General features: G+C 33.8%; 1 long non-coding RNA gene across 1 annotated transcript in view; it reads right to left on the reverse strand.

Moving 5' to 3' along the window:
• The window catches only part of LOC134760529 (uncharacterized), a 39,192-nt gene extending 14,404 nt beyond the window's left edge, over nucleotides 1-24,788 (reverse strand). The window contains exons 1-2 of the long non-coding RNA XR_010138122.1: nucleotides 24,707-24,788; nucleotides 22,837-22,975 (exon numbers count right to left, since the gene is read on the reverse strand). This is a non-coding gene — a long non-coding RNA (uncharacterized LOC134760529). The remainder of the gene's footprint in view (nucleotides 1-22,836; nucleotides 22,976-24,706) is intronic.
• Nucleotides 24,789-25,944: the final 1,156 nt, after the last annotated feature.

Raw genomic sequence — 25,944 nt, forward strand, 5'->3', positions numbered from 1 at the left:
AAAGCTGCAGAGCTGTTAGTAAATTTTTTTATCTTCTTTTTACATATAACTCAGAAACTACTTTGAAAAATTCTCTTAATAGTTTTTGTGGCTGGGTGCGGTAGCTCACGCCTGTAACCCACGCACTTTGGGAGGCCGAAGTGGGTGGATCACCAGAGATCTGCAGTTCGAGGCCAGCCTGGTCAAGAAGGTGAAACCCCACCTCTATTAAAAATACAAAAATTAGCTGGGCATGGTGGCACATGCCTGTATTCGCAGCTACTCGGGAGGCTGAGGCAGGAGAATCACCTGAACCTGGGGGACAGAGGTTGCAGTGAGCCAAGATCACACCATTGCACACCAGCCTGGGCAGCAAGAGAGAAACTCAATCTCAAAAAGAAAATAAAGAAATAAATATAAAAATAAACAAATAAAAGAAAAAAATAGTTTTTACTTTATTTCTCCCAAAATATGTCAAAAATGACATAATGGCACACTTGCTTTTTCTGTAGTCAAAATCATTTGTAAATAAACTTGAAATGTACAGTGTAGAATCCAAGGGCAGAAAATAAAGGCTGAACATAGAACTAAGAACCTGTCCAACATCAAGGCAGTGGCTTTTTATCAATTTCTCTCACTCCAGCGCAGCATGTGTTCCCTTACTCTTGTACTCTTTGTATCCCCATTGCTTGCCTGTGGCTCAATATTATTCTTTATAACATTATGGAGGCTATTTGGCGTTGCTCATCCAGTATGCATACCTATTATATTCTTCATCTCAATTGGAATTCTCAAGTGAAAGAGGCTTATTGATTTCCAATCAATAAATGGATAACTTCCACCTAAATCAAGTGTTCATTCATTGTCCAATCCACTGGATCAGGTAGGCCTGAATCATACATGGAAGGAAACTTCCTAACGTGCTGAATGGATTAGCTCTCACAGAAGATGTTCTTGAGTGAGAAGGTTTCCTTACAAAATATAATATACTAAGACTGTGGTATTCGGACAGCTCTTCAATCTTTAAGGGAACTGTGGAAGTAAATGAGGGGTGACATGGATTATCAAATATTGTGGACCAGGTGAGCTCTAGGCTTCTCAATGTCCCTTAAGGTAATTACTTGCACTTTCATCTATTTCATACTACATTTAATTTTTTCCATGAAAGAAAGTTAGGTTTGGAAAAACAAGAAAAACAAGCTTAAAATTCTTTCTCTAGTGAATTGGTTGTGTTTCTAAATCTTTAGCTTAGCTTCAGTCCCCGTTTGTGAAATGTATAAATCCTTTTGGTACATTAACAAACACTTGGAAAATGACTTAACTTATTAAGTTGAATTATCTAATATAAGAGTTATAAGTGAAGGCTTAATTACTCAGCATTACTGAATTCAATATACCTGCCTTTTCAGTTTGCCTAGGGTGACAAATACATTTACCATTACAGCTTGCCAGTGTAACACAGCCTTATTTCATTTTTATTGTAAATAAAAGCACATTCTAATATGTTTTAGCTGAATACAGCAATGTATATATTCAACTACTTCACAATAGGGAAAATAAAAAAATGTTATTTATTTAGCCCAGAGCTTTATTTTCCTTTTACATAACCAAAAAATACTTCGTGTGAAATTAAACATTTTTACAGGTAGTGAGACCCCACAGAATTTTAATGAAAGACAATTGAAGACCCATTTTTAAATAAGCCATTGGGAAGAATTAATATAATTAAGAATAGAAAGAATTAGATAAAGATATAAAAACAATTAACCTAGGAATATTTCTGTATTTCTTCCTCATTTTCTTGAGTTTTAAAAGATGTTGAAACATTTTGACAGCTATAGAAAATGACCTAGGAACCAACATACTATTTCTGACATAAAATGATATGCTTTTTGTATTTCTCTTAAAACTCAGCTTAAAACTACATACCTAATAGTCATCTAAAAGGAGTTCCTAAAAATAAATATATACATTATTAATATGTGACATGTGTGAGTTACTTTTGAAAAACTACAAAATTATTCAATATATTTTAACATATGAGTATCGATCTGGTATCCATTTCTTGATTCTGTTTTTTCATATTGCACTTAAATATACATGTTAATACTTTTGAATAAGTGATTTATTCTATGAAATGTTTTAATGAGAAAAATAAATCTATATAAAGCAACTTCATTAATATTTTGTTCCTGTCATGTTACATTGCTGAAATTTTGTATTACACTGGACATGACTGATTTTTAAATATGTAATAGTATATGAAGTTCTCAATGTTAATGTCTGGAGGATACAGAATAAAAATAGAAGAAAAGTTAAAAAAATTAAATGTAAACTATCTTTGCATATGAATAAGAATATTACAAATACCATATTTATATACTATGTTTATATATCTTTACACTGCCAAAAGGTATATATGGCAGATAGAGAATAATATCTCTGAATAAATATAAAATCAATATGCATAATATTTTTAAATGTTTTTCATTGAAGTGTAATTGACATAAACTGAACATAATTCAGTGTATATTATTTTTAAAGTTTTGGCATATTGGTACTAAGAAAACACCATGGCGATCAAGATAATGAACATATTCATTTCCCCAAAGTTGCTTTGTGTCTTTAGTAATGGCTTCTTCCCCTCTTCCCTACTTAATCTCTGTTTCTACTAATGCAACTACTAATCTATTTCTGATACTACAGAATGGTCTACACTTGGTAGAATTTTATGTAAATGTAATCACACAAAATCTATTCTTTTTTGTCTGTCTTTTGCACTCAACAGAACTACTCTGAATTTCACCTATGTTGATACTGGTAGCAATAGTTCATTCTTTTTTAAATTAATAGATTTTATTTTTAGAACAATTTCAGGTTTACAGAAAAAACTAACAAAGCACAGAGAATTTCCAAACACTTTCTTCTACCCTCCATATTCTTTATGATTAATATCCTGCATTATTGTGGTACCTTTGTTATAACTGATGCATCCATATTGACATTATTATAAATGAAAGTCCATATATTAGTTTTATATTAGGGTTCACTCTTGGCATTATACATTTCATGGGCTGGGATAAATGCATATGTCATGTACCCACTACTATGGTATTATAAGAATAGTTTTACTTTCTTAAAAATTTCTGTGCTTGATTTATTCATCCCTTCCCTTGGAGACTACTGGAAATTCTGATCTTTTTATAGATTTTCCCCTTTTTAAGAATGTTACATCATTGGAATGATACAGTGTACAGCCTCTTCAGATGAGCTTCTTTCACTAAGTTATATGTATTCTAGGTCCTTGCATGTTTTGTATGGCTTGATAGCTTATTCTTTTATCACTGAATATCCCATTTTATAGATATGCCAGTTTATTGAGCCATCACTCACCTGTTGGGGGCATCTTAGTAGCTACCATGTTTTGTTATGAGAAAAGCTGTTTTAAGGAGTCATGTGACATTTTTGTTTAGAAATATTTTTGACTCATTTGGATAGGGGTGAAGTTACTGGTCCATGTGGTAAGACTACATTTAACTTTGCAAGAAATGCAAAGCTATCTTCGAACGTGGTTGTGCCATTTTGCATTCCCACAAGCAATAAATGAGTTTCCCTTGCTCTTTATCCTCAACACAATTTAGTGTTGTGTTTTGGATTTTAGCCGTTTTAGTAGGCATGCAGTGGTATCTTGTTCTAATGAGCAATTCTCTAATAATATATGATGTTGAGCATATTTCATTTACTTATATGCCATTAATATGTTTCCCTTGGTGAAATGTCTGTTCAGATCTCCTGTCCACTTTTTAACTGGATTACTTATCTTTTTTTTCTTTTTGAGTTTTAAGTGTTCTGTGGGGTGCTCATACCAGTTCTTCATTGGATACATGTTTTGTAAATATTGTCTCCCAGTCTTGGCTTGCTTTTTAAGTATAAACTATGTCTTTCTTAGAGCAGAAGTACTAACATATAAAATTCAATTTATAACATTCTTCTACAGTCTCGCATTTTTATATTTAAATCTATTATCCATTCTTGTATATTGTGTAAACACAGTGTCTAGGTTCTTTTTTTGGATGTGGATGTTGAATTGTTCCAGCACCATTTGCTGAAAATATGCTTTTATGTGTGTGTGAAGTTATATCTCACGTTATGAGCATACTGTGTTGGATTTATTTATTCACCCGTTGATAAACTTTGGGTTGTTGACAGTTTAGTGTTATTATAAATAAGTTTGCCATGGACACTTGTAAACACATTCTTATATGTATATATGCTCTACTGTTTTCTGCTTAAAGAACAACAGTAGAGTAAGTAGGTAAAATGGTGGGTGTCTATTTAACTTTGTAAGAAACAGTCCATTTTTTCCCCAGAGTGGCTGTATCATTTACTTTCCTACCATCAGTATTTGAGAGTTACAGATTTTTTAAATCATCACCAACACACAAGATGATGAGTGAGTATTTTTAATTGTATTTATTCTAGTAGGTGTGGAATGGCATCTCATTTAATTTGTATTTCTCCAATGGCTAAAGATATTGAACATCTTTTGATGTGTTTATTTGCTGTCTCTGAACTTCCCCTGGCAAAGTATGTGTTCAAATATATTATTTTCCTTATTGCTTATTATTGGACTGTAATTTGCCTTATAATTGAGTTTACATATTTTGGATACACATCGTTTATCAGACATAATTTGGCAATGTCTATTCCAAGTTTGAGTCATTTAGGCTAGAAATATAGAATTTTTTGCTTTTATGAAGTCATATTTACTATTGTTGTAACTGGTGTTTTTGCTTGTTCTCTAGGTTGTTCTTTGGGCCACATTTAAGAAACCTTTGTCTAGCCAAAAGCCACAGATAATTTCTCATTTTTTTGGTTTCTGGGAGATGTACAGTTAAATTTTATATTTAGAACTGTTTTCTAATTTGATTAAATTGCTCTCTATGATATGATATTTGAATTGAAGAAAAATTAGTAAATATTAATATTTTTTAAAGTGGCCAAATCTTGCAATTTACATCTAATAGAGAAGACTAGAAAATCCCCCATATTTATTTCCTCTTACTTCATACTATTAAAATTTGTATTTAGGCATTTAGTTTCTCAGATAAACATTATATTCCCCAGTGTATGGTTCTATCTGGCTTGGTGACAACATAATGAACATTAAGATGTGAGTAGAAGTAATACATACACATTCTTTTCAATGTCTTTAATTCAATGGGATATTGGCCCATTTTTTCTTCCAGTTTATTACACTGAATATTGACATGTTATTTTCCAATATTGAGACAATCAGACAATGACAAGACTTTAAGAGTAACAATGTAAAAATTATAGAAGTTGTCTGAGTTTATCAACAATCCCCTGGATTAGAGACCCCTACCAGTCCTAGGCCATCTAATATATGGACATTTTGTTCAGTAGAAATAAATATATATTTTTTATTGTACTTTAAGTTCTAGGGAACATATGCACAACGTGCAGGTTTGTTACATAGGTATACATGTGCCATGTTGGTTTGCTGCACCCATTAACTGCTCATTTACATTAGATATTTCTCCTAATGCTATCCCTCCCTCTCTGCCCCCACCCCATGACAGGTCCAGGGGTGTGATGTTCCCTGCCCTGTGTCCAGGTGTTCTCACTGTTCAATTCCCACCTACAGGAATAAATTTTTAAATCACTTTTAAAAGGTTTTATTACATTCTGATTGAACATTTTCAGAAAGAATAATTTAATACAAGAAGTGGGCCACTTCATGTAACAAAACAAACCACCAATACAAACAACAACAAAAAACACTAATGAATGTGGCTTTATCTTTGCAACAGCATGACAGACTAGCAAGTTAATGACATTTGTTATGCGATAGAAAATATTTGTTGAATTGCCACTCTAATGACTTTGTATCAACCAACTCGTTATCGACACTAGAAAAGATGATGAAAAAATACTTCAGTACATTCACATGTTGGCTTGTTAACATTTTTAAGAGTCTAGAAGAGAAAAATGCATCCAAAGTCGACAAAAATATTTTTCAAGTATGTTGTATGTACCTACAACTAACTACTTTGTGAACAAAAGTCACTATATAAGTATACAATTTCTGACACTTAAAGAAGCTCCTTGTGCAAAAGAATATATATGTTCTAATACTAAATCCACTTATAAAATAATTGACTTATTTAAATAATTTGATGCTCTTATATACTTATATTAAAAACATGACAGCGAATAAAAAGACATTATACAGTATACAGGCTACTTATGGCTTTTTTTTTTTTTTTGAGACGGAGTCTCGCTCTGTCGCCCAGGCTGGAGTGCAGTGGCGCGATCTCTGCTCACTGCAAGCTCCGCCTCTGGGATTCATGCCATTCTCCTGCCTCAGCCTCCTGATTAGCTGGGACTACAGGTGCCCGCCACGACGCCCGGCTAATTTTTTTGTATTTTTCGTAGCGACGGGGTTTCACCATCTTAGCCACGATGATCTCAATCTCCTGACCTCATGATCTGCCTGCCTTGGCCAAAGTGTTGGGATTACGGGCTTGAGCCACCGCGCCCGGCCCTACTTATGGTTTTTGATGTTTTGGTCTACAATATATGTATCAAAGATTGTGGAAATAAATCAAACAATATATTTAATTGGACTCAATTGCATTATTGCATGCCAAGTGTCGTATATCATCTGTTTGCACATAACACTTTTTAATTTAAGTAAATTATCATAAAGTTATATGAATTTATTTTATTCCATGTTATTATTTATGCAGTTAGGAACATTTGCTTAAAAATTATATTTGGACATAGTAAGTATCAGATACTTTACATCTTTGGAATCATTTATTTTATAACAGTATATACTGAACATCATTACTCCTTTTCAAACTTAAATAATGCAATACAAATTGGACAAAAAATTCAGGGAAGATGTGGGATCAAAAAGGAGGTATGGAAACATCACTTGTACTCCATAATTATATACAAATATTTTCTACCCATAATATTTAAAATACAAACAATTAAAAGGTACATTTTCCTCAAAGTGCATGTTTCTTTTGCTATGCAAAACTGCAGGATATGGAAAGAAGTGTTTTAAACCACTGAATCATTTTATGTGGAGGATAAAAGGGATGGTAACTTTCATGTGCGTCCGTGTGAAGAGACCACAAAACAGGCTCTGTGTGAGCAATAAAGCTTTTAATCACCTGGGTGCAGGCAGGCTGAGTCCGAAAAGAGAATCAGTGAAGGGAGATAGGGGTGGGGCTGTTTTATAAGATTTGGGTAGGTAAAGGAAAATTACAGTCAAAGGCGGGTTGTTCACTGCCAGGCAGGCGTGGGGGGTCACACGGTGCTCAGTGGGGGAGGTTTTTGAGTCGGGATGAGCCCGGAAAAGCGATTTCACAAGGTAATGTCATCAGTTAAGGCAAGGACCAGCCATTTTCACTTCTTTTGTGGTGGAATGACATCAGTTAAGGCAGAACAGGCCATTTGGATGTGTACAACATGCAGGTCACAGGGGATATGATGGCTTAGCTTGGGCTCAGAGGCCTGACAGTACCAAATGTCCCATTTCATGTAGTTCACTGACACATTCAATATGAACGATGTATTAACTTCAAGATAACATGAGAAAGTTAAATTATTTAACTTATTTCAAACTAGGGGATAGTATGTTCCCATTATTATAAGCCAGAATTCTGCTTATCCGTTTCTATTATTAGAACAAAAGCATATTTTTTATTCTTGTCTTAAAAAGACACCTTAATTCTCCATAAATGTAGCATGGTAGTCTGTTTACAGAGTTTATATCATTCCAAGACTGCATTTCTAAAGTGAGAAAATATTAAAGGATATAAATTCACTCCCCTCCACAAAATTCCATATTTGTTATGCAATGTCTTGAAAATGTATGGAAGGGGAGTATTGAAACACTCCGTACCTGGAAAGCATTCTATCTATGCCTTTGAAATAATGGTTATTTAGTACTAGATTCTCGTCAGTGCCTAGCTATGTAACGTGTATAGCTTAAGATTTTTCAGAAAGAAGGATAACATGTCAATATAAATTATTTCTAGCACTTTTATTGGAATATTGAGTCATATATTTGCTTTCTGTAAGTCCTTTCATCTATAAAGTATTAGTTGAGAAAGACAAATTGTAGGGTGGTAAATGAAAACCAAATTTTTCATTCACCACATTAAATGTAAATGGATACATACGCTAAGCAGCAAAGTTGCTTATTTTATTTTATTTTATTTTATTTTTGAGACAGTCTCACACTCTCACCTGGGCTGGAGTGCAATGGTGTCATCTTGCCTCACTGCAACCCCTGCCTCCCAGGTTCAAGCCATTCTCCTGCCTCAGCCTCCCGTGTAGCTTAAGATGTAAAGATTTTTAAATTCAGATGATTCTTGGGATGAACCATCTTGTGTTGGTCGAAAATTTTTATTTACACATTTTCATCATTTTTTTAACTTTTATTTTCAGTCCAATGGCACATGTGTAGGTTTGTCATGTGGGTGAACTAGTGTCACAGAGGTTTGTTGTGCACATTATTTCACCAACCAGCTATTAAGCCTAGTACCCATTAGTTGTTTTTCCTGATCTTCTACTTCCTCCCACCCTCCACCCTCCCAGAGACCCCAGTGCCTGTTGTTTCCCTCTATGTGTTCATGTGTTCTCATAATTTAGCTCCCACTTGTAAATGAGAACATGCAGTATTTGGTTTTCTGTTCTTGCATTAGTTTGCTAAGGATGAAGACCTCCATCCAGCTCCCTCCATGTTCCTGCAAATGACTTGATCTCACTCTTTTTTATGGCTACCTAGTATTCCATGGTGTATATGAACCACAAAATAAAGATGGTTCCTAACTTTTAAATTAAGATTTTTAAATTAAAATGAATCTTGATTTTTAAATTAGGACCATTTTAAGATAGTTTCATAGATAGATTAGATAATCTAGAGCTAGATAGGTAGAGATATCAATTGATAGATACCTATCTAGATATAGATAGATGGTTCTCTATATAGACCTATCTATATATCTATATATGTCTACACATAACTCTATACACAGATATATATCTACATTTCTACACGTGTATATCTATATATACATAGTTATCTATATATGTATATTACATGCATATCTATATCTATCTATATGTATATAGATATCATATACACACATAGAGATATATAGGTGTGTATATATGTAGACATACACATATAGATATCTACATATATACATCTATATAGAGACATATATATTAATATATCTATATATGTATATATACATATACATATCTGTATCTGTAGAAGACATATATTATATTCTATCTATATATCTTCTATCTTCTATCTATAGAACCATCTAAATTTGAAAATTTCATATATGTATATAAAAGATAATCAAACACAAGCCAAATGAAAATTTGTTTAGCTATGTTAATATCAGACAATAGAGATTTTAAGGCAGAAATTATTACCTGAGAGGAAGATGTATACATCATCCACATAAAAGAATCAATTGAGGAAGCTGTCAAACTCGTATGTTTATATTCACGCACACACAGTTAACGCACGTGCATAATTTATAGAACTAAAAGGAGCAATAGGCACATCTTCAATCATAAAGACTTTAATGTACATTTTTTGATACATGATAGCAAAAAGGATACAAAATATCAATAATACAAACATTTAAAGCAGTAGGATTAAATAGTTTGACATAAAAACTCCACTCAAAAATAGCAAAACATACAATGTATTATAGTGTATTTGGAACATGTTTCAAAATTTACCATAGATATCTATAGATATGTCTATCCAGGTAGGTAGGTAGATAGATAGATAGATAGATAGGAAAATAGATAGGTAGATAGAGAGAGAGAGAGAGAGAGATAGATATAGGCTGAGGTTAGGCCCCAAGCAAGAATCAATAAATACCAAAAAATTGAAATCTTTGACAGTTTTTTTTGTACAGCAATGTTATTAAGCTGGAAATCTATAGCCAAGACTTCGAAAGTTAACAAATGTTTGGAAATTAAGCATCACATTTCTAAGTTATTCATGGATCAAAAAAGTAATTACAGTGAACATTAAAATATATTTTGAATTTAATAAAAATGAAAGTAAAAATACTGCTTGTTAAATGTTGGGAGACTTAGGCAAACCTCAGCTTGGAGATAAATGTATACGGTTACATAAATATGTTAAAAAAATTAAAGCTCGAAAATGAATAATGTAATTGTCAATCTCAAAATTTTTAAATGTAATGTCAAATTAAATCCAAATAATTAAAAAAGAGAAGATACATAAGAAGCAGGAGAAAAAGAAACAATCATAAAATAAATGAAATCAGCAAAAGCCAAAGTTACTATGAAAAGACTGATAAAAATATACCATGATTATGCATGAAACTAAAAAAAAGAGTATCCACAAATTCTAAATATCATGAATAATAACGAGGAAATCATTATAGATTCTATAGTCATGAGAGAGAAAAAGAGAATGTAATAAGTAACTTTAAATCAAAAATTTTGAAATAATTTGATGAAATAGATAATACTTCTAGAAAATCGTAAATAGTGACACAAGAATAACAAATCTGAGTAGCTCTATATCTGTTAAAAGTAAAATTATAATTGAAGCTTTCCAAATGTAGTGAGTCTAAATCAAGTAAAATATTAAAAATCTGAAATGTTTCCAGGAAGAAACATTGAATTCCTAATATAAAATATAACATATTATATGCAATCCCTTTACTGAAAATCGTGAAATATTAAGAGAAATTAAAGACATTCAACAGAAATAAAGATGTACCATGTTTCTCTGTTATTCCTGGTATTAGAAGAAAGATTCAGTATTTTAAATAAATCTATGTTTGTAATACACTGAAAATCACAATACTGTGATTAGTAATAGTGTAATTTACATTATATTTGGTGGCAACTGAAAAACTGCAAAATACAAATAAAAACGCAGTGCATAAATAACTTTGAAGAAAAAATATAATGTGAAGACTTACACTATTAAAGCTTTTATAAATGTATATTAATCATGACATTATGGAAAAGGTGCAAGTATAGATATTTCAATGAAAGAGAATGGAGAACTCATAAAGAGAACCACACAACAATATATTTAGCTGATTTGTGAAAAAAAATAGTGCTTCAGTACAGCAAGGAAAAGATGTATTTTCAATAAATTGTGCTGTCTTTCATAAATCCAGAGAAAAATGAATATTAACATCCAACTTCACAACATACACAAAAATTATTTCATATAGAAGCCAATGTGTAACATAAAACAGTACAGATTTTAAAAAGTAATATAGAGGACACTTCTATGACCTTAAGATTTAAAAAAAGACTCAAAAACTAACCACTGAAAGCTAATAAATAAGATAAATAAGTTAATAGTAATAAAATAACATAAACAAGGATTTGGAATCATAACTCACTGAGAGTGAAAAGGCAAGCAACAGAATGAGTAACGAAATTTGCAACATAAATACAGTAGGAACTCTTAAAACATACTTTTTAAACTCTACAACTGAATTTTTTGAAAAAATAAAAACATGGTCAGGTATGGTGGCTTACATTAATCCCAGCACTTTGGGAGGGCAAAGTGGGAGGACCAGTTGAGCCCAAGAATTTGAGACCTGTCTGGGCAACATAGTGAAAGAACTCTGCCTATACAAAAAATTTAATAAATTAGCCAGGCATGGTGGCTCTGGCCTGTAGTCCCAGCTACTCCTGAGTAGCTAGGCTCTTTTGAGTTGGGGAGGTCAAGGATGCAGTGAGCTCTAATCAACCACTGCACTCCAGCCTGGGTGACAGAGTTAGAACCATCTCCAAAAAAAAAAAAAAAAAAAAAAAAAAAATTAATAAATAAGAAATAAAAGTACAACCAAATGAAACATCAAGAAGGGCCTTTTCAAAGCACTTTACCACACAGAATTTAAAAAAAATTAAAGAAAAAAATAAACAAAAGGAAATCAAGCTACTTATTATTAAATACAAATTAAAAATAAAAATAAATTCTACTCTATAATTACTAAAAGGCTAAACTTTAAAAAATAAAGTGTATTTAGGGTTTCTATACAAGCTGCACAAATGAAATTTGCACGCCCTGATGAATGGAATGTAAATCACTATGACTCCCAAAAATATTTGACTTAATCTTGTGATGAACATAATGAACGTATCCTTTCGACCTCACTGCCCAAATCCATCCTGACTTTATATGCATACAGGTGTTTGCATGTTTGTATGTATTCATGTATACAGTGTGTATATATATAGTGTGTATATAGAAATACATACATAAATGTGTACATATACTTCCTCCTAAAGATATGTATAATAATCTTTCTAGAAACATAATTTATATTAGATCCAAACTGGAAAAACAGGTATCAAATATGGAATAAATAAGTACAATGTGTTGCGTTTACACACAAACTGCATGTTAAGTGAAAGAAGTAGCTGTAAAGTATCAACAGATGTGAGGATAATGGTGAGAGGGAGAGTTACTACTGTGTAGGGGAAAGAAGGAATTTCCTAGGATTCAGCTCAGATTTTATTATTTCACATGAGTCATCTTTACAATGCTGTGCTCACTTTTGGATAATTTTTCAGGCTGTACATTTGATGTTGGTACATATGTCAGTATTATACAATAAATATTTTAAAAATCAACTTTCCAGAGTGTTATGAAGTGGATAAATTCCTTTAATTTGAAATCATGTTTCTTATATTTTAATTAGAGCTGCTTTCCTAACTGTCTGAAATTAGGCAAGTTAGTAACTTGTCTGTTGAGTTTACTCACCTGAAAACAAGGAATTAATAAGAGTAGCACCTTCACAGGTTAATAATGAGACTTAATCAGTTTAATACTTATAAAAAGCTTACAATTGTACAGACCTACATTAAGTTCCACGTAAGTGTATAATAAAAATTATCAATTATTAAATTAATACTACTTGTCCATCCCTATAACAGGTGCTAGGACAATAAATGTTATTCATTCCTTCCCTTAAGGAAAACAAAGAATGTTAGAAAATATTAATGTGAAAAGTGGTAATAGCTACGGAACAGTGTTCTCAGAGTAAGATACCTGAACTATTTGTGTAAGAATCTTCTTAGTGTATTTTTGAATTTATTCTAAAAATTATTGTGAGCAAATTTAGCATTGGGGCTAGAAATTCCATTTAAAAAATAATGTCAATTTTTTTAAATGCTAAAGGTGAAGAGCCAAGGCTGTATATTATGAAAAAAATGACACAAGAAGTAACAACACAGGTTTGCTTATGAAGGTCAAGAGAAGCTTTCAAAAATACTGAGATCCAGGAATGGGATCTTAGAAAAAAAATAGGAATTTTCCAAATGGTCAAGTAAAGTAAAACCATTCCAGGAAAATTAAACCATATGAGCCAAGGCCAAGAAAACTAAAATTATATGTAGTATTTCAAACATTTAAAGTTTGATACAGCAGGTATCTAGGTGCTAATGAGAAGCATTTAGAAATAAAGCCAAAGCCAAATTGTCATAAGATGTTTGAACACAAAGCAGCAATGAGAAAATGAGTGAAAAGATTTAATCCCAGAAGAAAAGCACATATTTATTTCATCCTAGGAACACACACACACACACACACACACACAGCATCATTGGAAATAAGGCTTAGAATAAATTACCAGTGAAAATGAATGTTGATTTTTTATTATATTTTTATGAAAAGGTTTCATCCCTTTCATATCATTTGCATATATCCATATATGCAACCTTCAATAATGTAATTTTTATAATGATCATGGTATTGTACTCCTCAATATTTTGATATTTCCCTCTCAGTCTTCCTTTTATATAAACTCCACGAAACTTGTTCAAGTCTCTCCAGACTTTATTATCTTCTGAATTGCTGCCTTGATCAGCCAAGATCTTTTTGAACTTGGGGTAAAGATGCATTTTATCAGCCACCATCCAGTCAGATCAATTTGTTGGTGCCAAAATTGAGATCTTTTTTTATGTCCATTTGATTTACGTGGAGTCACAAATACCAAGGCATTCATTCCTCAGGGGACTCACCCACCAAACATTCACAAAAAACTGTTTTCTTTTTTCTCCTTTCAAGCATTTTGTTGCTTATTATTTTCCAGTTTCTCAGTTGATATTCATTTCATTCACTTGTGCACTGCTACAATAAGGATTGCTCAAAGAGTTTGTGATAATAACAACTTTTATCTTGGAACACGGTAACTAATTTTTAACAGCCCAACTACTCTAAATCACTAGACATCAGCATTGCTATCAGAAAATTAGTTTTACAAACACTTTCAAATAAGATAAAGGCAGAAACTAAGACCGTGACAGAAGATGGTTAAGTATAGGGTTGTTAATTAAGTAGAACTGACACATTTCATTACCAAATGAGAAGAAAAAGGCAATATTTTTAAGTAACTCTGTGGTGTGTCTTGCACACATTAATCTAAGAAGGTAATATAGAAAGGAAAATTAAAGAAAAATAATTAAGTATTAGGTACTGGAAGTACCTGTTAAAAGTTCAGAGGTTCTCAGTAGACAGATGTATTTGTAGAAATTTTAAAGAAATAAGTAGTAACAAAAGTGATGTGTGATCACCAAAGAGGACCAATTTCAGAACACTGGTGAAAATATTTAATGAGTGAATCAAACAACAGAAGTGTATAATGTGTTCTCCAAAGACTTGTACATAATGTTCATAACAGTTTTCATTATAATACAGTAATATTTGGGAAACAACTCAAATGTTCATCAAAAGTAGAATGGGTAATTTGTGTTTACTCACACAAAAGAGGTAAGAAAATGAATGTACTATAATGATATATAACATTGAAGCAATTTTCCAAACATTAGATTTATCATGCTGAGCAAAAAAGCCATACATAAAAGAATGCATACCGTATGATACATTTATATTAAGCTCAAAATCAGACAAAACTAATTCAGTGTTAGAAGTCAAGGTAATGACAAACCTAGATGGTCACTAACTGGAAGAGGTCAAAATGATATCTAAGGTGTGGGAGCTGCCCTATTTGTTGATCAATGTAGTGATTATATGACGTTGTTCTATTTGGGAAACTCATTGACCTACACTCTCATAATTTAGGACCATTTCTGTGTCTATATTATGCTCCAATAATACAAAGTAGCTAAAAATATAGAAGTAGAATCAGGAGAGGCTATTCCATGAATCAAATGGAAAAGCACATAGGGCATGATGGCTCACATCTGTAATCCCATCCCTTTGGGAGGCTAAGGCAGGCAGATCATTTGAGCCCTTTAGTTAAGACCAGCCTGGGCAACATGGCAAAACCTTGTCTCTACAAAAATATAAAAATCAGCTGGGCACAGTGGCTCACACCTGTGGTCTCAGCTACTCAGGAGGCTGAGGTGGGAGAATTGTTTGAGCCTGGGAGGCGGAGGTTGCAGTGAGTGGAGATAGTGCCACTGCCCTCCAGCCTGAGGGACAGAATGAGGCCCTGTCTCAAAACAACAAACAGCAACAACAACAAAAATGGGAAAGTATTCTGGAAAGAAAGATGTGACCAGTGAGTCCCAGACTATGAAATCCATGAAGACGAGTAGTCTAGGTAAACTTCTCAGGTGCCAGGAAAAGCTATTCACAGTGAATTGCTTCACAGAGTAGATATGCTATAAAAAAAGGCCACAGGTCTCTTTGGGGAAGGCATGGGGAAAGACTTACTGTGAGTGGTGCGTCAATAGTGCAGAGTCCTCCAAGCACCCTATTTAATCAAAGGGCTCTGAATCAGAAAATTAACATAGAAACTTGGTGGGAGGCTGTATCTCCACAGTGGTGACTGGAGTCAAGTTTTTGGCTCCAGCCCTTTAGAATTTCTTGTCATATGAGTTAAGCAATATTCTAAAAGGGTCTCTATTTTGTTCTAAGGATGTCAAAATCATTTAGCCACTGCCAAAGTTTTCTTGGTCCAAGGCACTCTGATGACCTGTACAACTCTACCAGCCTTGATTGTAGGTATGCCCACATTTTGTTAGGTGGTTAAGTGCTATAATGTTGCATCTGATTTTCTGGAATCACATCATTCCTATTGAAATCTGTGAGCATTTCTCAATTATGGCCTCTTTTATAGTCATATCTGGCCCACAGAAGTTAGCAACCAGAGAACTTTCACTGATGGAAAATCTCCCCTCACCCATGTTTCTTAATCCCTTAGTGAAGGGAGTCTTTTCTGGATCTTCTCATAGAACATAATAGGGAAGCGTGTGTGCAGAACACACATGAGAATCCATTCCATTGTTAGATGGTTCAACCTGTGGGAATGTTTATGATTAACTGGCTCTGAGACAAGGGCACTACTAAGTAATGTAATACTGTTTGTTGACTGAACAAATTCTGTAAAGTTAGCACAAAACAATAGCTACAGAAATTATGTGTATTTTCATCTGACATGGCTCAGTGATATTAGAGAAAGTATAGGTTTTGGAAATGTTACACTGAATGTGTATACGGGTTGAAATAGCCATTTTCACACGTTATCAGATAGGTAAGTAAGTAGGACAGAAAAGCTCTTTCCTCTCTAAGCTATTCATATTTTCATGCATTTATTCTGAATGTGTTAATGATTTGTAAAACACACATGGTGTGACTTTGATTTCTCCACTATGAATGGTGTTTCAGCACCTGGGCATCACGTAGTTTCCTTTATAAGTCTACATTTTGTTACAGTCACTCATTGTCATTACTTCAAAATGTTCACTTGTATAATTCTTGCCTCTGAACTGAAACACTTTACTCTTATTGTCAATAAGCTCTGTTTTTGAGGCAAAAAGAAAGATAATGCTGGCACATGAGTTTTACAACATTTTCTGCAAAATTAACTGGTTGAGACTGGACAGCATTGCTGGAGACCAACAGAAGCAGAGCTATTTATGGAGGTAGACAAAACAATAGAAGCAACCACTGTTGGATTTCCAGGACATATCCCAGCAATAGGCAGCAGGTAAGCACTGAAAAAATATTTGTTTAATAACTGAATGGTTGGATAAATGTCAAGTGCCTGGTAGAGACAAGAACAATTAGGAGTATGACTAGGAGAGCTTTAAATGAAGCAATGTGTTATGACTTAAAATAATATTAAATGAGGAATTGAAAACTGGGGGTCAAAATTACTTTCAAGAAGCTTGGTTGTAAAGACAGCAAATCAAAATTGCTACAAGTAAAATCATGAGTGTTTGTTTTAAGACTCACTTGTACATCAGTATAACATAGTGTTACACTTAAGGCTACCCACTTAGCAAATTTCAAGTAAACAATACAGTATCATTAACTATAGTTCTGACTTCTTTAAAACTTAAAATCTTTCTCTTATGGCAGATTTTTGATATGACTAGATTTTCTTTGTAAAAAATTTTTGCAAAATCTCCCAACCTTCAACAACAGAGAACTAAAGTTCTAAAGTGGCATTGTCTTGAATCGTGCTATGACAAAGATGTGTTAATGTGTTGTATAGAGGTGTCAGAATCTGTTTTATAGTTATATTTCTTGCAAAATTAATCTTTGGGCCGTACTTCATACCATAAGCTTCAATTAATACATGCAAGACTGATTCCCTTGCTCTGAGACCAACAATTGATCAAACGGAATTTAGGTTTATAATAGGATAAACAGTATTGTGAAAAGATAGAACTGATTATGATAGCTAAGTTGTCAAATATTATAATAAGCATATATTGCCTGTTTCTATGAAAGAATGATAAGATAATTAATTTTATGGTCTTATGTATTATTTCATCCTCTGTCTTCTGCAATTCATAAAGTTATGTGATACAAGTTTGCAACTTATTATAATCTAATAAATATTGTATAATTTAATTGAAATAATTGGGTCATCACATTTAAACTCTCATTACATTGACATTTTGTACTCAGGAAATAATTTGAGATTATTTCAGTTTTCCAAAAGATCATGAAACATAGACTGAATTCACTAAAACAATGTAAAAACAGTGTCTTTGAAATACTTTTTTTAATAGATAATACACTAAAGCTGAAAACTTTCAGCATTTTTCTCTATTTTCCTGTTCCAACATGACCATTGACCTTAAGCCGAGGAAACAATTGTATCTGTGAACTCACCATTAAATATATCAAATGAGAAAACAGGAGTCATCTTCCTATATTCAAATAGCAAAATCAATGTTTAAAAATCTTAATTTAGAGAAAGATTTCTCTTCGTTGTCTGCATGTCTGTGCTCTAGCAGTACCATGTTTCCTATCTACCACGTTGTTTTCCTTAGAAACTAGTGGACAGAATTTTGAGAAGAGGTTTTGTTTTGTTTTCTTCACAAGTGATTCATGAGGGTCCGTATAATTATGTAGAAGCAGAACTGTGTTACTGTTTTGGTTCTTTTTCCTGAAATGCAATCCCAAATTCTTCTCTTCAGTGACTGACCATCAATTATACAGAATGAACAATTTCATCCACCTTGTTAGTTATATGAACCAGATTCACTCCTTGTGGGATCATATTTGGGTCATTGCAATTGGTTAATAGGGAGATTCTGTATTGCAATATAATCATTTTGATACTGTATTTTTCTCACATAAAACTGCAAAGGAAACTCTTTTCAGAGTGAAGGCAAACCTCCCATCCATGGTTATAATGGAGTAGATCCTGCTAACACCTGGAAGTGCCTTTTTAATGGCTCTTGTATATTAAAATGAGTGCCTAGAGGTCACTATATGTCTTTCATATTGAAAAATGAAATATTTCAGTGTACTGAACTCATATAATCTTTTGATTCAAGTGAGTGTCCCCTTTCACTCTATATCTTTCCATTTCTGCTATTTTTTTGCTTCCTGATATTACTATTAATTTTATGTCACTTAAACATTATCATACCACATGCCTTTCAAATATCTCTTCCTGAATTGTTTCCAGAACCCTTTCTGTTTATCGTTAGTTTTCTCATTTTTAATTGCTAGCCTTATTTTTACCAAGTTTCTTCATTTTAACACTCTATATAGTCTGGTTGCCATTCTAGAGGATGTTATTGCTCAGGTTGTATCTTGGTAAGTTTTTAGCAAGTACCTAATTATGTTATCAGTTCAGCCTTATGAGTATTCTGCCTGACATTCTTTATTTTAACAATTCTCAGCTCCCTTGGTGACTTCATCTTCCTCTCGTAACAATTTTTTATTCTAGTTTAAATGCACCATGAGGGGTAATAATGCCATATTTTCTTAAGCGATTTACTTGTATTTACTCAAACCAAAAGTAAGTACTTATTATAGCCTGTTCAAAGTGAATTTAATTCAATTGGCCAGATTTGCAATATTTTAAATAGAAAACATTATCTTGGACAGCCTAAAGCTTCACTACATCGATTTCTGTGTTTCATCCTTTGAAGTGATTTGCATCCTCTGTTATTTATGTAATTATGGCCTATCTAGAGCTAGAATTCTGTAAGAAGTGTAACATTTTATACTAGCCTTACAGAGAAGCCAGGTATCTTGGAAACAATTAGTAAGAGGAAATAGAAAACAAAAATTCTCTCACCACTTGATGATACTAAAATTTCTTTTATATGTTTTATGAGGTTAGGGTAACATTTGTAATATTATTTAACAAAGAAAGTAGAAATATAATACCATAGGCCAGTTTTATCTTGGACTCAAAGTGAGACAGAGGAAAATGTTAATGCCACTAAATCAATCAGTGGTTAGCCCAAACCCAGGGTATATTAATAAAATTATGACAAAATTATCAGTTTATTTCAGGACTGTAAAGTTGGCTGTGCATTATAGAATCTATTTTTTCAATGCACCAAAGTAGTTAACTAAAGTAGAAAAATATATGGCTAGTGTAATAGATAAGCAAAAGTTCAATACTTGGTTTTAATAAAAACTCTTTGAAAACTAGGAATTAAAGTAACATTCTATCCTGTAAACAGTAACAAAATCTATAATAAAAGTTATCTTTAAAGGCAGAGAATGAGATAAAGATTCTCACTATCAATATGAAAAATATGATTACAGGCAACAAGTTGGTAAGAACAATATAAATAAGTTTGGAAACCTGGAGATGCAAAATATCCACTTTGGACAAGAAAATAGCCATTATTATCCTTAAATATTTCTTGTGCTTGGCTTCTTGAATATAGTAGTACTCAAAATGGGGAAATCCCCCATTCAAGAATAAAAGTTGAAATTAGGTAGAAACTCAACTCAAATTTTAGTCACTCCCATCAACAATGGAGACAAGAAATTCTGTATTAACTAGCTCATAGAAGTTTAGTGTATATACAGTTTTTTCATTTATTTCATCAAATTTTCCATATTGATCTTATAAAGAAAAGACAGTTGGGACTGTTAGTATTGTTTGAAACCATGAAAACTATACCTCTTGGACTAAAAGACAGGCATGGGACAATGTCAAAAACATAGAATTAAATAGCTACTTTGTAGTCTGAAGGCCTTGGTCAGAAAATGAGGAAGTGAAGAGCAATGGTTGGTCCCCTCCAAATCTCATGTTGAAACTTAATCCCTAATGTGACAGTACTGAGACATGAGGCCTTTAAGAGGGCTCTGGCCTCATGAAAGGATTAGCCCATTCATAGTTTCCTGTATTTAAATAGTTAATTAATTAATTGGTTATCATGGGAAAGAAACTGGTGTTTTTATCAGAAGAGGGAGAGAGACTTGAGTACAGCATGTTATCGTATGTGGCATTTTCATCATGTGATGCCCTGTCCTGGCTCAGAAGTCTGTACAGAGTTCCCATCAGCAAGAAGGCCCTCACAAGATGTAGCCCTTAACCTTGGAATGCTCAGTCCCCATAACTGTCAGAAATAAATATGTTTTCAATATAAGTTACCCAGTACAAAATATTTTGTTATAACCATCAGAAAACAGACTAAGACAAGTAGGATCGTGAGGACAATGGAGAGTTGGCCTGACTCTGAGATCTGCACTAGACATTAGCACACAAATGAGGTACAAGTCACACTTCCACAAATGTATTGCAAATTATCAGTGATTATTTTTATCACATGAATATATTTCACACATTTATTTGACAGAGTTTGGAAATTAAATAATAATGTGTATCATTAATGGAGAAGGAAACCAGGTTAGAAACACATGCCACTGTCCAAGGTCAGAGAAGGATGCAAACCTGTTGGGTAATATTCCGATGAAATGGTCACTCAGCAGTACATGAGTAGAACAGATAACACTGTGAGGAAAGAAGATTACTAAAAACAAGCATGTTCTACTAAATAATATTTGTTTAGGCTGGTGCTATTAAATATTCATCATAAAAATGTATTCTCCAAGAAGTCTGTAAATACTTTTGAGATTCTCCCAAGTTCCCATAGCAATAGTAAAGTGAGAAGATGCTAGCCAGAGAGCTCTCAAATCTCCTTTTTCATCCCTATTTGCTTTTGCTGACCTTGCTTCTTACTATACTGTGAAAAGAAGAAAGTGTCTACAGACTCTAATTACCATATCTGCCCTCCTTCTGGAGCCTCTACCCACATGCTATGTTTTTCACCATCTCTTGTGCATTAACTATATATTTCTCTCTCTCTACAGACAATTCCTTCATTAGTGCCTTAGATCTTATTCTCTCTCATCTACTACAGACTGCTGTGGTCTTAATTTTTCCTTCTTTCTCCTTCATTACCAATTTTTCCACCCTACTTCCTTGAAGCAACTTCCATGTCAACTACAGACTAACCTATTTCTCTGCCTCTTCTTCCAACAAAATTTCTTGATAGAATGGGCCATTGTCACTATCTACAGTTATTTTTTTTTAACTTTTAAGTTCAGGGACACATGTGCAGTTTGTTATATAGGTAAACTTGTTTCATGGGGGTTTGTTGTACAGATTATTTGGTGCCCATAACAAATGTCATTTTGAAGTCATGAAAATGGAAGTTTAGTTACTGTGGGTTTAAAAGAAAATGAAAATAATGTGTACAATTTTTTTTCACTTTCTTTTAAACTCAACAGTAACTAAACTTTCATTTTTATGACTTCAAACTGACATTTGTCAACGTCACCACATACTTAGCGTTGCTAAATCCATTAATCGTTTTTCAATACTCATAAGCCTTAAACAGATCAGAAACATTTGATATACTTCCTCCACTTTGATACACTTTCTCTACTGCTTACAGCTAAGCACTGAAGGACATTTACCTTGGGGGCATTATAATCTTAATACAGTTTTTAGAAACATATTGCAGCAGATGGCAGTACTGTGCCATGAGGAAAGGACACATTTTTGATTTGCTTTTGTGCAAACCATTTGTGCTTCCTAGAGCTGGGTATCACATGGCTTTTGATTTTTCTTCTGTTTTATTTGCAACACCATCTCAATCTCCTTTGGTAGTTTCTCTGCTTCTCCCCAAGCTCTTTACATTGGAGTATTCCAGGTATCAGGCCTTAGACATCTCTTGTGTATTCATCCTACTGCTTTTGATGACATCACTCATTACCATGCTCTAAACACTCTTGAAAAGCCAGTAACTCACATATTTACATCTCCATCTCAGAACACTTTCCTGACTTTCCAACTCCTATTTACATTCCACTTGAATATTCAATATACATGTCAAAATTTTAAAAAGTCCCAGAACATGAATTCCTGGCTTCTTCCTACTTATTCACACCTAAACCTGATCCACCTATAGTATCACCTATCTCCCATGATGGCAACTATAACTTTCCATTCGCTCAGCAGAAACTTTGAAGTTATTTTTAACTCATGTTTCTTCCCTTACACCCATATTTAATTTATTAGGAAATAACATTGGCTCTACCTTCCAATCATAACTCCAATCCCCCACTTATAACCAAGTCCACAGGTGCTACTCTGGTCCATGCTGCATCTCTCACTTGTTTCACCAATCTTCTGACTCATCTGCCAGTTTCTCTGCCTTCAGTCTTGTCGCCTTTACTCTATTTTCAACACAAGAGTCAGAATAAATATTTTGTAATGGAGTGAGTTTAACTTCTTACAAAAAGTGATCTAGTGTTTCTATACCTCACAAAGAAAAAATTCAAGGTACCTACCATGTTCTACTAAGTCCTGTTTTCGCTGATCTTTATTCCATTAAATAATAATTCCTATATCAAAACCTTTATTTTCTTTCGTTATGGATTTTTTTTTTTTTTTTTTTGAGACGGAGTCTTTCTCTGTCACCCAGGCTGGAGTGCAGTGGCGCAATCTTGGCTCACTGCAAGCTCCACCTCCCAGGTTCACATCATTCTCCTGACTCAGCCTCCCAGGTAGCTGGGACTATAGGCACCTGCCACCATGCCCGGCTAATTTTTCGTATTTTTAGTAGAGATTGGGTTTCACCATGGTAGCCGGAATGGTTTCAATCTCCTGACATCGTGATCCACCCACCTCAGCCTCCCAAAGTGCTGGGATTACAGACGTGAGCCACCGTGCCTGGCTTGGTTAGGGTTATTATGTCATCAACAAATCATCTCAAGAAAAGATGAATTTTAAAGTCACTAGACCCTGAACCTGCACATCAAAAAAGATTTTTTTAATACAAACATATTAGAGAGATGTGATATTCATCAGCAGAATTATTTACATGCTACTCCTAAGAAACCACAGGAAATGTTTTCTGAGTAACTACCACAAACATTTTGGTAATTGAGTTTCATAGAACTACATGTAAAAGATAAGAGCTTTGTCTGTTTACTGTGTGTATGATGTCTGGATGGCCTGAGGCCTTACCCTCTTCAAAAAAAAAAAAAATGAAACAAAACATGAAAACTGATTTTCAGGCAATGGTAAAGACTCTCTTAAAAGCCTTAGTTCTAACTTTTGGAATACCACAGTATTTTAATCAGACAGAGAAAGTTATTTTATTTGTACCATTGCCTAGGATTTATGCAAATGTGTACTGATTTCCATAACGTATCATACACCTTATATTCCTCAGTCCTCCAGATAAATAAAGTAGATAAATCAAATTTAAAAAAAATAATAAGCTAAGACTCAGCTATGTACTGGGTTAAAATCTCCAGAGTTTTATCATTAGTCTTTTTCCTGCTGCCTCTGCAATCAAGCACAGAATCTTTTCTTTGAACCTACATATGGCAGGCCCATGAATTTGGGTCTAAGAGCACATCCTGTGCCTGATATAAGCAAATCCTGTTCTAACCATTTCCAATGCCTAAAAGTGTTTATCTCTTCCCCAGAAACCCTAAAACTTAAAGACAATAGGATCTGGAAGGACACACCAGTGGAAATTGGCTATCTCTGTGGACCAGGAAATTTCATCTACAAAAAGGTATTCCAGAAAGAAAATACAGTCACCATGCTGGGAAGAAGGCTTTCAAGTGCGGCTGATCACTCATTTGGCTATCAGACATTAAAAAAAAATAAAACAAAAACCAAAACCAGAACAAAAGAGAAAGAATTCAGCTGGAGTTATGCTTCCCACATGGAGACAGCACCTGGGGAAGACTTGACTGTGGTTCTCACAAGGCCTTGAAATTTAAGTTTTCAAGAGTAACTGATCATGGTATTGAATTCAGATGAAAAGGTACTCTAGAGAACAAATTACATATTACATTTTAGATGGTCTTTCTGTCTTATTTCCAGTGGGTTATTTTGACTACTTTAAGAATCACATTTTACTAGGAATCAAAAGTTACTTGTTACATGACCTTTTCTTTCTGTACTCCCAGTAATGGTTCTCACAATGTCCTTTCCAGTTAGCTCAAATTGTCCTCCCAGCAGAAACAGCACCTGGAATTGTATAACCAACAGTTTTATTATTGACAGAGTAAAAGTGAGACCACCTTCTTTATAATTGTTGATAATAAAATAAAACTAATATGCATCCAAGTATTCAAGCCTAGCTATGGTTTGAATGTGTCCCCAAATTCCATGTGTCAGAAATTAAATTCCCAAATTTATGCGTTGTTGCTATTTGGAGGTAGGGCCTTTGGGATGTAGTGATATATGATGTCATAAAAATAGGGCCCCCATGATGAGATTAGTGGCCTTATAAGAAGGGGAGGAGAAATCTGAGCCGTATGGTGCTTTCTGCCATGTTATGATACGGCAAGCTGACCTCTCCAGATGTAGCTCCTCAACCTTAGACTTCCCAGTCTCCAGAAATGTAAGAAATAGTTTTCTTCATAAATTACCCCATCTTAATATTCTGCTATCTCAACACACAATGGACTAAGACAAGCTCTACTTGTAAAACAAACAAAAACAATTAATTGGCTTAATTGAAAACAAAGATTCCAGTTAACAGAAAAATAGAAACTTGGGATTGTATGATAGCCACTACAAAAAACAGGTCTATTGTTACCTCATTAACTTTGTGATGTAACTTCCCTCCCATCTAAGTATAGATTGATACATGAAACTAAATTTCTGTTACTCATTAATATTTTGTTGACTATTATAGAGCTATTGGTTTAGATCCCACGCTGGAAAAAAAAATACCCATAGGCTAGGTTTGTCTTCAAGACTTAAAATAATAATAGCTATATACATTAAACACTCAAAGTTTAATCTGTGCCTTTCAGTTTGTACCTTATAATAAGACTTTTTTTTTCTTTTTGGTGACAGAGTCTTGCTCTTGTCGCCCAGGTTGGAGTGCAATGGCATGATCTCGGTTCACTGCAACCTCTGCCTCCCAGGTTCCAGCAATTCTCCTGCCTCAGCCTCCCGAGTAGCTGGGATCACAGGCCCCCCGCCACCACACTCAGCTAATTTTTGTATTTTTAGTAGAGACAGGGTTTCACCATGTTGGCCAGGCTGGTCTCGAACTCCTGACCTCATGATCCACCCGCCTCGGCCTCTCAAAGTGCTGGGATCACAGGCATGAGCCACTGTGCCCGGCCAAGACTTTTATATTAGATGATGGCCATGGATGTTACTGAGTTGC

This window comes from Pongo abelii, chromosome 19 (genome assembly GCF_028885655.2).
Source record: "Pongo abelii isolate AG06213 chromosome 19, NHGRI_mPonAbe1-v2.0_pri, whole genome shotgun sequence".
Classification (NCBI taxonomy): domain Eukaryota; kingdom Metazoa; phylum Chordata; class Mammalia; order Primates; family Hominidae; genus Pongo; species Pongo abelii.